We start from the raw sequence: 13,289 nt of genomic DNA, 5'->3' as shown, positions 1-13,289 counted from the left end.
TCAAAATAAAAAGCTTTTGCACAGCAAATAAACCATCAACAAAACAACAAGAAAGCCCACTGTATGGGAAAAGATATTTGCAAATGTTATCACTGATAAAGGTTTAATCTCCAACATTTACAGGAAACTCACACAACATAATAAAAAGAACATAAATGATCCAATAAAAAAATGGGCAACGGACCTAAATAGAATCTTTTCGAAAGAAGACAAAGGAAGGCCAGGAGACATATGAAAACATGCTCAAAGTCACTAATTATCCGAGAGATGCAAATCAAAACAACAATGGGGTACCATCTCACACCTGTCAGAATGGCAGTCATCAACAAATCAACAAATGAGAAGTGCTGGTGAGTGTGCAGAGAAAAAGGAACCCTCGTGCACTGCTGGTAGGAATGCAGACTGGTGCAGCCACTGTGGGAACAGTATGGAGTTTCATCAAAAAACTAAAAATGGAACTCACATTTGACCCAGTAATCCCACTTCTAGAAATATATTCCAAGAAACTAGAAACACCAAACTGTAAGGATATATGCACCCCTATGTTCATATCAGCACAATTCACCAAAGTTAAGATTAAGAAACAGCCTAAATGCCTATCAAGGGATGAGTGGATTAGAAAACTCTGGTATATCTACACAATGGAATACTATGCTGCTTTAAAGAAGAAGGAATTCTTACCATTTGCAGAAGCATGGATGGATCTGAGGGGCATTATGTTAAGTGAAATAAGCCAGGCACTGAAAAAAAAATACCACATGATCTCACTCATTTACGGAAAATAAAGAAAATTATAACCGGATGAACAAAAAGATAGATACAGAGGCATTAAAGCATTGAACAGACTGTCAATTTAAACAGGAAGGCTGGGGAGTGTTGGGGAGAGGGGGAAAGAGATCAACCAAAAGACTTGTATGCATGTACATAAGCACAACCAATGGACACAAGACACTGGGGGGTGATGGCATGAGGGCATGCTGGAGGGGTTAGTGGAAGCAGAGAGAAGGTCAATGGGGAAAAAAAGGAGATATATGTACTACCATATGTAATATTTTAAACAATAAAAATAAATAAATAAACAAAAAAACAAACAAATAAATAAATAGACAAAACCTTGCTTAGAAGCTGGAATTGCCTGAGGAGATGAAGGTATGTAAAGTGTGTAGGAATTTTTGGCTGCCAATGTAAGAAGTGTTTAAATCTGTAGATAAATCTTATGAGTTTATTTGAGCCAAACTAATGAGAATTGCTAGAAAGTCAAAACTCAATGGACTGAGAAAATGCTTCAGAAAATGGGAGTTTCACTTTTTATTTTATACATTACAATCAGAGCAGAAGGCATAAGGGGTTAACTGAAATCCACTGTTGAAATATTAGAAGGCGGGAGAAAACAAAGTGGGGAAATCTCTGAGATTGGATAAGAAGTAAAACAAGTAGACACATACTAATTTTAAATGGGAGGGTGCAGAATACTTAACAGTTAACAATTAATGCCGTGGCAATAACAATAAGGAGTTCTGCGGTGCAGTAGGAAGTCTGGAAATAAAGAAATTACACAAACGCTCCATAGGTATGCTACTGTAGACAGGCTGCATTAAACTAAAGATTGGCCTTTGTTAGGGAAGAGATAGGCCTAAGACTGGACTACCCACCATGGCTCACTTTTCATTAGAACATTTTCATTTCACATCATCCTATGTAGTCACTGTAGATCTCTGAGTTTGTAAGTCCCACCGCAGGCCTCCCCTGAGCTTGTCAGGTTGAGTATGGGGCCCTTTTATGTCAACACTTTCAAATTTTGGTCATAAGTCAATCTAAAGGAGGCATTAATGACCAACACCTGGATTGGATAATGTGATCCCACGGGGCTAAGGAGGCTCATTCCTAGGAAGTCTTAGTGTAAGCATTTGTCTTGCTGAACAACAGACCATTGGGGATGGGCCAAGACTGCAACCTTGGATGGGAGTCAAGGCTGAATTTTCTCAAAAGTGAAAAGAAGTAAATGGGAGGCAGGCAGGTTCCATGGGCCTTCACTAAGAAAACAGTCTGGATTATTTCTAACCTATAATCCAAGCTTTGCTATCTGTCTCATTTCTCTGTACTTTGCCTCTAGTCTGACATTTACTCATAGTTTGCGGGCAACTTATACAACTCTTCAATTATTATCATCTGACCATGAGATGGGTTCCCATTTACTATGGCCCCTATACTTCCCATTGGAAACACTCAAGTGCTATTCATTATTAATCTGACTTCTGCTGGTTTTGCAATTGGAAGCTATAATCTTAAGGTTTATGCAGAAACAAGGCTGTAAGAATACAATGCTATAAATTACAATTACCATCTAAACATTCCAAAGTCAAGGAAGACAGTGAAAGTTTAATCAGTAAATTTCCTATGTCTCAGCAGCTGTTATAGAGGGCCTTCTTTGTAAAGCTTCTATTTTAATTAGTATAGTTAGTAATCCTTGCTAGGTTAAAGTGTAAGCATATGCCCATAATCAGGTTCTAGCATTCATACAAAAAATATGGTTCTCAACATTTCTTTTCCACAAACTTTCTACATATTCCCTTGTTCTTCTTGGTTTATCACTTTTTAGTCATTCAAAAATAACCAACTTATGAAAACATGCTCAAAGTCGCTAATCATCTGAGAAATGCGAATCCAACTGAAAATGAAATACCATCTCACACTGTCAGAATGACTATCGTCAACAAAGCAACAAATGACAAGTGCTGGCAAGGATGTGAAGAAAAAAAAACCCTCATACACTGGGAGTGGGAATGCAGACTGCTGCAGCCACTGTGGAAAACAGTATGGAGTTTCCTCAAAAAAATTAAAAATGGAACTTCCATTTAACACAGTAATTCCACTTTTAGGAATATATCCCAAGAAAACAGAAACACCCATCAGAAAGGATATATGCACCCCTATATTCATAGCAGCACAATTTACAATAGCTAAGATCTGGAAACTGTCTAAGTGCCCATCAGCAGACGAGTGGATTTGAAAACGTGGTATATCTACACAATGAAATACTACGCTGCTGTAAAAAAAAAAAAAGAATTATTACCATTTGCAGCAGCAGGGATGGAACTGGACAACATTATGCTAAGTGACATAAGCCAGTCAGAGAAAAATAAATATCACATGACCTCACTCATTTGCAGAATATAATGAACAACAAACTAATGAACAAAAATAGAACCAGAGACACAGAAGCATGTCTAACCACTGAGGGAAGACGAGGAATGTCAGAGTAAGAGATCAACCAAAGGACATGTATGTATGCATATGAGCATAGCCAATGGACACAGAAAATAGGGGGGGTGAGGGCATATGCTGGTGGGTGGAAGTGACTGGGGAGTGGTAAAGGAGAGAAAAAGGAAACTCATGTAATACTTTAAACAATAAAATATTTAACTTTCTTTAAAAGCATAAAAGTGCTTTAAATCTTAAAAAATAAATAAATAACCAACTTGCCCAGCCAGTGTGGATCAGTGGTTGAACATCAACCCATGACCTAGGAGGTCGCAGTTCAATTCACAGTCAGGACACATGCCTAGGTTTCGGGCTGCATCCATTGCAGGGGACGTGCAGGAGGCAGCCAATCTATGTATGATTCTCTCTCGTCATTGATGTTTCTCTCTCTATCTCCCTCTCCATCTCCCTTCGTCTCAATGAAATCAATAAAAACATTTTTTAAAATAACCAACTGCTTAGGAAAAACTACTTTCTTTTAAATTCTCCTAAAAACAAACACATTCTATTCCTTTCCTTTGCAATAGCATTCCTTCTAAGTTTCAAAATGTTACCCGAAAGGGAGCCAGGTCCTGAACTGATTGGCTTAAGGCCAGAGTGCAGTTTGTGGGTTCTTGACTTGGCAAAAAAAAGATTTCACAACATGAGTTCAGGTGATATTGAAAGTATGTTTTTTACAGCTTGGAACAGTGAAACAAGGAAAGGCTTAGGATAGAGGCAGTAGCAGAGAGACTAGGCAGGGCTGTTTGGGCTCTCTAGAAACATGGGAGTGAAGTGAGTCTAGCTGGGGCTGCTGCAAGCTCACGGGTAAAAAGGTTTGGGGAGCAGGTCAATGGGATTAGTCCAGGACAAGCTGCTGCTGCTCATTGCTCCCCCGTTTGCAAGCTGCATGGGGACCTCATAGTGATTAAAAGAAAGAAAATTCACACAGAATGAAGAAGCGGGCGGGGGGGGGGGGGGAACATGCCACAAGGAGGACTCACACTGATTTCTTTGTCTTGCGCACTGTTAGTTACCTTCCAAAGGTGTGGATTTAGCGGAGGTCTCAGGGGAGATCTCAATAGAATTTTCATCAGCTTTCCCAGATGTCCCTTTTAAGGGCCATGGTCTCTAATAATGGGTCAGTGCCAGGGCAGGCAGTCTAAACCTCATTATCACCAACATTGCAGGGAAGGAAAGGCCTCCCTGGGGCCAGTTCCGCCCATTACTAGGCACACGGGCTTTCCACCCTGATGGCCTTCAGTATCTGGCTGTAAATTGCTTGGCCAGTTTCTTCAGCTATCTGTTTCAGTTGCCTAATTCCACTTGCCAAGGAATTTTCCTAGCTTCTTAGTATCCGGTCTCAAAAAGAGAAAACCAAAAAAAGTATTATTAATAATACAAAAGTTATCATATACACCTTTAGTCATTATTAAAAATTGGGCTATTTATACAATGTTGGAGAAAAGTCCAAAGGACAAGTGTAATTATTATTATCACTAATATCCACAGACAGGGAAAGAAAATCAATTTGTACTCATACAGGCCTTGTCAGTGTCTTGGGATAGCTGTCGATCTCTGATGTCAGTGACCTCTCAACTCAGGAAGACTTAGTTCACTATCGGTGGAGGCAAGTGTCAGAGACAGGGGCAGATGTCCATTTGTGGTTGGGCACCTGATAAGGTCCCTTCAAAGAATGTTGGAGAGTCTTTCATTGATGTCTTTTCCAATTGACAAAATAAGTCATGGTCTTTGAAGTCTTCATGTGCTCAGAGCACTCCTGTAAAATAAATGTCACTAATTTATCTGTCCCTATAAGCTGGTTAAAAAGTTCCTGATAATAATGCAATATGTCTCCTTTTCGTAAGATCGGTTCATATGTCTCTTCATCTAGATACATGGGGTTACTCGTGACTATTTAATGAAGAGAAAAGCTATGTGTTTACCAAAAAAGGAGATTCCAGGTTGAGAAGAACCATAAGGAGGGCTTTAGGCCAAGGGAGATTAAAAGCTTCTGAAAATTTACCTAGTTGAGTTTTAATTATATCATTTGTATATTACACCAATCCAGACAACTGGAGTTATCAGTACAACAAAAAGACTAGTTGAATAGGACAATCATTAGAAATGAATTGTATTTTTTGAATAGTGAAATGTGTCCCTCAGTCACTGTAACTCATGGGGAATTCCCCAAAAGGCGTTAATTATCCCCAATCATAATTTACCTTTTTAACTGTTGCTCTCCTTCAAGTGAGTGCCTCAACCTAGTGAGAATAACATACAAATCATAACTAACACATATTTGTATTCCTCACATGGTATCACTTGGATAAAATTCAATTGCCATCTTTAAAAGGGATCTACAGGAAGTAGGAAATGAGCTTGGGGTTCATGGAATGATTTTCCAGGGGTATATTTAGACAATAGAACACCTGCTACACACTTTACAATCTATAGAAGGAAAAGTAGTGACATGGTATCCAGTGGTCAAAGATTGGAGAGGTGGAAGAAAAAACAGCAAGGCATAGAGAGAATCTCTGGGATTAGATAAAAATTAAAACCAATCAACGCATACTTCTTTTATATTAGTTGATATAAGATAGTTAGCAGTAAACAATTAGCAGGATAACGATAACATGGAGGGGTCTTGTGCTCTCTGTTCTAGAGTTGTGAGGAGTTTGGAAAAAAGAAAATCATCCTGACATTCCAAAGGTATGTTATTGTAGATGCAAAAAGTCAATGGATGGGCTCAGTTAATGTAAAGACTGACCTTTGTCAGGAAAGACACCAGCCTAGCACATGACTACCCACCGTGACTCACTTTAAATTAGAAGATTTATTTTCAGACCATCCTGTGGGGTTACTTCAGGTTTCTGAGTTTATAAGGCCCCCACACAGGCCTTTCCTGAACTCATCAGGCTGAGTATGTGGCCCCTTTTTCATTCACACAGCCCAAACCCTTAACCTCTTGGGAGGAGAGAGGAGCTACAGATAATTACCAATGGCCAATTACTTCATCAATTATGCCAACATAAGGATACTTCCAATAAAACCCTAAACACAGGGTTCAGAAAACTTAGTGTTGATGCTGGAAGGCTGAGTGCTCAGGGAAAAAATGGAAGTTTCACACTTCTCCCCATGCCTTGATCTGCCAGTCTCTCCCATTTAGTTATCACTGGTTTATTATATACTTACAATAAACCAGTAATAGTAAGTAAAGTCCTTTCCTGAGTACTGTGGGTTTTTTTAGATAATTATAAAGCATGAGGGGTCATGGGAACCTCCAAACCTGTAGTTAACCAGGCCAAAATGTGAGATACCTAGGCACCCCATTTGTGATGGTTTCTGAAGTTGTTACTGAGCCTTCAACCTATGGCATCTGCACCCACTTCAGATAATTAGTATCAGAACTGAAATGAATTTTAGGACACCTCATTGGATAATTTGTTGTTGATGGGGAAAAAAAAAAATAACCTTCAGCTCATATAAAAACTATCCGGCAGGGTAATGCTAGAAGTGATTATGATTTTGCCATTGATCGGCCTGTATTACGTGCTCAGCAAGTTGAGACTTTACTTTCACTCCCCTCTCTCACTAATCCCTCTGTCACCTTCAGAGTCCACCTTCACCCCTTTTCTTCCTCTCTGTTCTCACAGTGTGAGGCTTGAAGCAGTGTTTCTGATCCCAGGAGCAGTGGAGGTACAGGCTTGTAAGTCTGTTCATACTGTTGTACACCCTGAGGTGGGATCTGTTTTCCTAATGCCTAGACAGCCAGTAAACTGACTCCAGGTCGCAGTGAAAGAAAAGAGAGTATATATTTCAAAGGTAACAATGAAGGGCAATGGGGCAGCTGCTGCTCAAAGACCAGAACTTGCAGTGGTTTATATTTAGGGTCTTTTAAGGGGCAAAAGTCATGCCGTGGGGTTCAGACTCATGGGTTTTGAGGATTGGTCAGTTATGCTATCAGTACTCATAATGTGACTTATTTCTCCCGGCACCATCCTGGCTGGGGTCTTTGGTTATTGGGGCCTAGAGGTCTGCCTTCGTGCAGACAACCCAATGTTCTGCAACCCATTTTGGGGTTGGGTCAGTGATGTTACCTTAAGAGCAGAAAACATCTATCCATCTTGTGTTTAGCAGACAACATCTTTCCCTATCTCAAGCAAGATATCTCCTGCAACCTGTTTCACTGACTAGTTTCCAGGATCCAGGCCGCATCTGCATTCTTTCCTATCACACCTGCCAGGTTATATTTTCTATTTGTTATTTAACTAGAAATCATAACACCCAGCTTTGGGAACAAAGGGTAGTTTTCCTCTCATCTTTTAAAGTCTTCTATCTGGGCTAAAAATAAAATTAACAGCTACAGATTAAGAGGAGAAAATGTACAAAGTCTGATATATGTCAAATATTCTGGAGCTATAAGAATAGAGACCAAAGGAAGCATTGAATAGTGGAGGCTTATGTGTCATTCTGAAGCTAAAGGGGAATGAGGGTTGTGGTTTGAGGCTTCAAAAGGCAGGAATATTAGCATGGAGATATCAAAGCAAATGTGAATGTCCCTCCTGGAGCTGGTCCTCCATCTATACACATTCTAGGCAGTTTAGTGGGAAGGTCCAAGGCTTATTTCTTAAACCCTTTTCCCAATAAGGATATCAAAATCAATACCCAAAAAGGCACATCTGGGGTAAACACTCGGCTTCCCTTCACAGCAGAGCCACGACAATTAGTAAGGTTTAAAAGTCTAACTAAAAGCTCAATCCTAGTTACATAGTCATTGAGTACCTAACTCATTACCAAAACAAAACAAAACATAAAAATACTGCAACATTGCTCTTTCAGTCTAAATGTGTCCACCTTTGACTTCTCATTAGAAAAAAAAAACTAAAAGATTCATTGGAATCTGCTAATAAAAAATTTCTTCATTCTTGGAGAGCAACTTGACACACTCACATCACCCATAGCTGTTCAGGAAGAACGAGGAGTCCTGAGACCCTGACTCATGTCTCAGATTAGTGTTTACGCCATCACTACTCACTGCTTAAGCGGTTCCTTTGTTATGTTTGCACACATCCCTAATTATGACTAGTATATGATCTTCTTGCCTGCCCGAAGGACTCCAGTCACATCTCTATTGTTGAGGAATTGGGGACAGGAGTCTCTCCGAGGGTTGCCAGCTAAGCTTCAATATCACCCATGCACTTTCATGTTTAACTTAATTTAGTTCCCAAATGCGTACATCATGAATGCTGGAGAAAGGTCCTGATGTTACTTACAAACTCAAATGGGATCATAAGGGCCCCTGCAGGCATGGTAACTTTATGGCATCTGTGTATTTTTTCAGTCACTAAGAGATATTGTGTATGAGTGTCCAGGATAGGATCTGATTGTTCATTTGTCGATTATTGGAATATGTAATGTACTGCTACTATGTACCTACCCATCACTATCCAGGGCCGTAGAGGCACGAGAGTGGATGAGAGAGACAAACTGGGCAATAGTGCTGATATCTAAAGATTTATTTGACAACTAATATCTAAAAGGCACTTCAAGATGCCCTAAGATCCTTGATCTCCACCAAACTTATGACCTCAATGTGCTCCTCCAGAATTTTCCTGGATCTCTTTCTCTGTCTCCCACACCACACATCCAATCTTTCAGCAAATCCAGTTGAGTCCATGCTTTCAATAAATACAGAAACTGACCCCTTCTTCCCATCCTTGTCTGACCACCCTCACCTGTCACCTGGATGACAGACAGCTCTTGCCTTCTCACTGGGCTCCCTGCCCTCCACCCAGCAGCCACACAGGTGCTGAGGTAAGTAGACTAAGGTGAACATCCTGATTCCTTTCTTGACCAAGTTTTTCTGTATGAATCTATGGCAGGAATTTTGGGGGGGTGAGGGAAGTGGTCAAAAGTTCTTTCTGAGTTTTGTTTCTTAAAAGCTTGAAATCAATATCCCAAAGTAGGAACTTCAGAAAGGCTAAATTTTGGATGGCTTCACTAAACACAGATCACTCACGCCCACTGGGGCTCTGAGCCCTCCAGAGGCTACTCAAATCACTGAGAGGGAAGCCAGACTTCTGGCTATGGCGCCTCCATCTCTGACTTCATGTCCTGTCATGTCCTGCTCTGTCTCCTCAAACCAGCTTTCCTCCTTTTTACTGCTCCAACATTTTTAAATGGAAAGAAATAAAAACACCCCAAACATGCCTTATTTCACTCTAACGTGCTATCACATTATTACCGTTGTTGCTATGTGGGTTACTGGGCGACTCCCCCACCAGCATGCCTGTCCATGAGGACTGGGATTTTGTCTGTTCTGTCTCACACCTGCACCCCCAGTGCTTAGAGCAGTGTCAGAAGATGGTTAGCAGAAGGATGGTCTTTTGACAAATGAGTAAAGAAGTTACACATGTGATTATGGTTGAAAGGGTGAAATATGGAGCGTCATGACCTCACATAACTGGGATTCTGACCTAGACTGAGGGACCAGGGAGACTTTCCTGAAGAGAGGCATCTAATAGAGTAAATGCCCAGGTTAACCTTGAGTTGAAGGGCCGGCTACCCCTTCCTATGCTCTCTTCTGCTTACACACAATTCAACTTTGGCTAGGTTTCCAAAACTTCCCACCAAATACCCCACAGGCCACAATAAGCAGGAAACAAATCAGAACTAGAGGAGAGATTTATTTCCATTTCCCAGGTTCTGCTTCTTGACTCTCAAAGGCCAGGCACATAGAGTTTGCAAAGCAACAACAAAAAAGAGACAAAGAATGAGGACCCTGATGTCTGGCCTGAGCTCAGGGTCATGGAGGGCTAGAATTAGGGTCGTTAGGTGTAAGTCTGCAGGTGGCTGACATCACAGGGATGTGCATGTTTACTGGAGTTGTTCTTTTATCACTGAATATTTGTTTAATTCTCTGTGATATTGTTCTTCGAAGGTGCTGTGAAAATGATTGTGGGATGAGAACACTTTTGATGGTTAGGTGGCGTGTTCTCAGATCTGGTGCAAAGGCCACTCAGAGGCAACCTGGGAAAGATCTGGGAAGTCAGGCCATGTCCTGCTTTGAACCACACGTCAGAAGAGAGGAAGAAAAGTGGGAAACATTTATTTGGTGGATTGTAGCCACATAATGAAAGAAATGGGAAAATATGGTAAGGATTGACACTGTAAGATGACAGGTTCCGCTAATCACAGGTAGATGATGTCAAAGTAAAACTTGAGCCAGGCAAATTTTGGGAGGCAAGGAAGTCCGTATTCAAGACCATGCAGTAGGGCATGTGAGACTTATTTCAACACCACTGAAACAAAGGCTGGGGAGATTTTAAGAACAGGAGAAAGCATCATAGGCATTTGTGATTCCTAATTGGATTGACACAAAAGATAAATAAAACTCATGAAATCCTGACAGAAAGGTTTTCATTATTGTTACATTTAAACCTCACTCAAGGATAAGTTTCTATTTATGAGGGAGGGAGAGAAAGAGAGAGAGAGAGAGAGAGAGAGAGAGAGAGAGAGAGAGAGAGAGAGAGAGAGAGAGAGGAGATGTGAGAGAGAAAATAACCAGTTGCCTTCCATAAATGCCTTGACAAAGGATTGAACATGCACACTTTAGATGTTCAGAACAAAGTGCCAGCCAACTTAGCCACACAGCTGAGTGCAAGCAGGTTTTTTTACATCTTGGTTTCTAATGTTCCCACCCAAGTTAGGATCCTACACTTCCTCAGAGACTGAGACACAGAAAACAGGACAAATTAATTTTAACAGAATGGCCCCCAACCTCTAGGCAGATATTCTATGAATCATATGACTGGCAAGAATTTGTGTTTTTAAAAAATTCAGTTTTATTGATTTCAGAGAGAGGAAGGGAGAAGTGGAGAGGCATAGAAACAGCAATGGTGAAAGAGAATCATTGATTGGCTGCTTCCTGCACACTCCTACTGGGGATGAAGCATGAAACCCAGGCATGTGCCCTGACTGGGAATTTAACCATGACCTCCTGGTTCCTGGGTTGATGCTCAACCACTGAGCCACTCCAGCCAGGAGGCAAGAAGCTTTTAAGGAGACTTAGGTATATTTCAAAAGGACAGAGAAAGAATCTGCAATTACAAATTGCAGTTACATTTCTAAAGGACATGCTCTAAAAAAAAAATAGGGGTAAGAGGCCTAGTCAGGAAGAAAGGTTAGCGACTCTGAGGGAATAATGAGGCCTCTGGTTCATAACACAGCTATTTTCTGCACAGCGAAGGGAAACACAACTAATTCCTTTCATCCAAGACCCAGTTTGCATCGCCATCAGTTCCTACAATTTATAAACTAGTGCAAGTCGCCAGCCATTTATAAATAGATGCAAAATAGCTGAGAGAGTGAACAGAGATAGCATCTGATCTCTCAGAAGGCTGTACTTCTGGAGTTTTCCATGGAGACATTACATTTCTCTCTACAGTAGCCTTCTCTTTGATCAAACGACATCTCCAAGGAAGAAGAGTATTTTGATCCTATCCCATATATGGCTGGTGTCATTCAATTTGCCCTGATTAATAACCTAAGTGCAGAGGAACTGACATTCACCTTATAGTTTGCTCTGAAGCAGGTTTTTCTATGAAACCTGAGATGGGAGATTTAACAGCCTCTTGAGGTTAGGCGACCCCACCCTCACACTTCACCTGCAGTCTCTCTAGTTTTCAATGATGCTCTACTCTCAAACAGATTACAAGTTTTCATCAGGTCAAAATTAGCTCCATAAAAGGTGAGGTCGTTTATATTTCTATTTGAACTAGGATATTTGCTAAGCCTTGCTTATATTACCAATGTTTCCAATTCTATTCTATCAACAAAAGGACAGGATGCTACTGCACTTATGCAAATAAGTCTATTGCCATAAACATAAGAATACTCCAGAGAGCATTACTAATTTGGAGGAAGACAAAGGTCACTGTTGCATCTCCCATAGGTGTTTTCTTGTCTATTCCCATCATCACAAGTATCCAGGCACCCTCCACAGGTCTCCCTGGAAATGGGAGAGTACTCAGATTCCTGTGAAGCACATGGTGTACCCTTCATTGTGGAGATGGTGCAAATGGGACCAACCAGAGATGGGATCCAATGTGATATGTTACCTTATATCAACAATAATGACAATGCCAGCTCACATCTCACATTTTTAGTATTTATTGATTCAGAGCAAGTCTTCTAAGCAATTTACACCACCACAAGAAATCTAATAGGTACTTTTTTTTTTTTTTTTTTAGTTTAAGAACATAGGGGAAGGATGGAGTATCACTAGTACTTCACATCTAACTGTACAGGCGCACTTTCAAAGGAGGTGAGGGGGTTGGAGACTTTACACTGGTAGTTCCCAGCATCCTCTCTCCTGACAGGGTCTATGGTGAGGATTTTGTGGTCGTCGGACAGCTTCATCCTCCCCGTGAACCGCAGCATCTTAGCATTGTATAACCACCTGGTGTTGGTAGCATTTGTGTAGCAAGTCAGGACCACAGCATCCTCATTCTCTGTGACTGTGGTGTTGCTGGCTAGGAGTGTGGGCACACTCACTGCCCCTGTGAAGAAATAGAAGGTGAGAATGATTAAGTGTGGACTAAAGACCTGGGGCCATGCTCCTACCTCAAAGATCTCAGCCGTGACTCTGATTGTTATGAGGATAATTTGGTTCCACAATAAAAATTAATTAATTCTAAATTGGCCATCACTCCCCAGACCAAATCTACCCCTCTGAACTGAAGACCCCTAAAAAGGAAGGATATGAACCAATGATTGATCTAGGGATCCAAAGACATCTCATAAGGCCACTGGGATTGGAGGAAAAATGGGGCTATGGCTACAGATAGACCTCAAGTGACTCAGATCAATTTCTCATGGTGTTCGTGACTCTGCTTAGGGACTGTTTCTCCTTCTGCCTCACTTTCCCCTCAGTGAAGTAAAATGAATATTTAACTGCAAGGCTGACAATGTACTACTCATAAAACATTTACAGTATCTGACATACATATTGGGAAGGAAAACTACTCAAATAAAAGGCATTTGTT

The sequence above is a fragment of the Plecotus auritus genome (genome assembly GCF_963455305.1).
Source record: "Plecotus auritus genome assembly, chromosome: 10".
Taxonomy (NCBI): Eukaryota; Metazoa; Chordata; class Mammalia; order Chiroptera; family Vespertilionidae; genus Plecotus; species Plecotus auritus.
The sequence above is the reverse complement of the archived record's forward strand: the minus strand, read 5'-3'. Positions refer to the sequence as shown.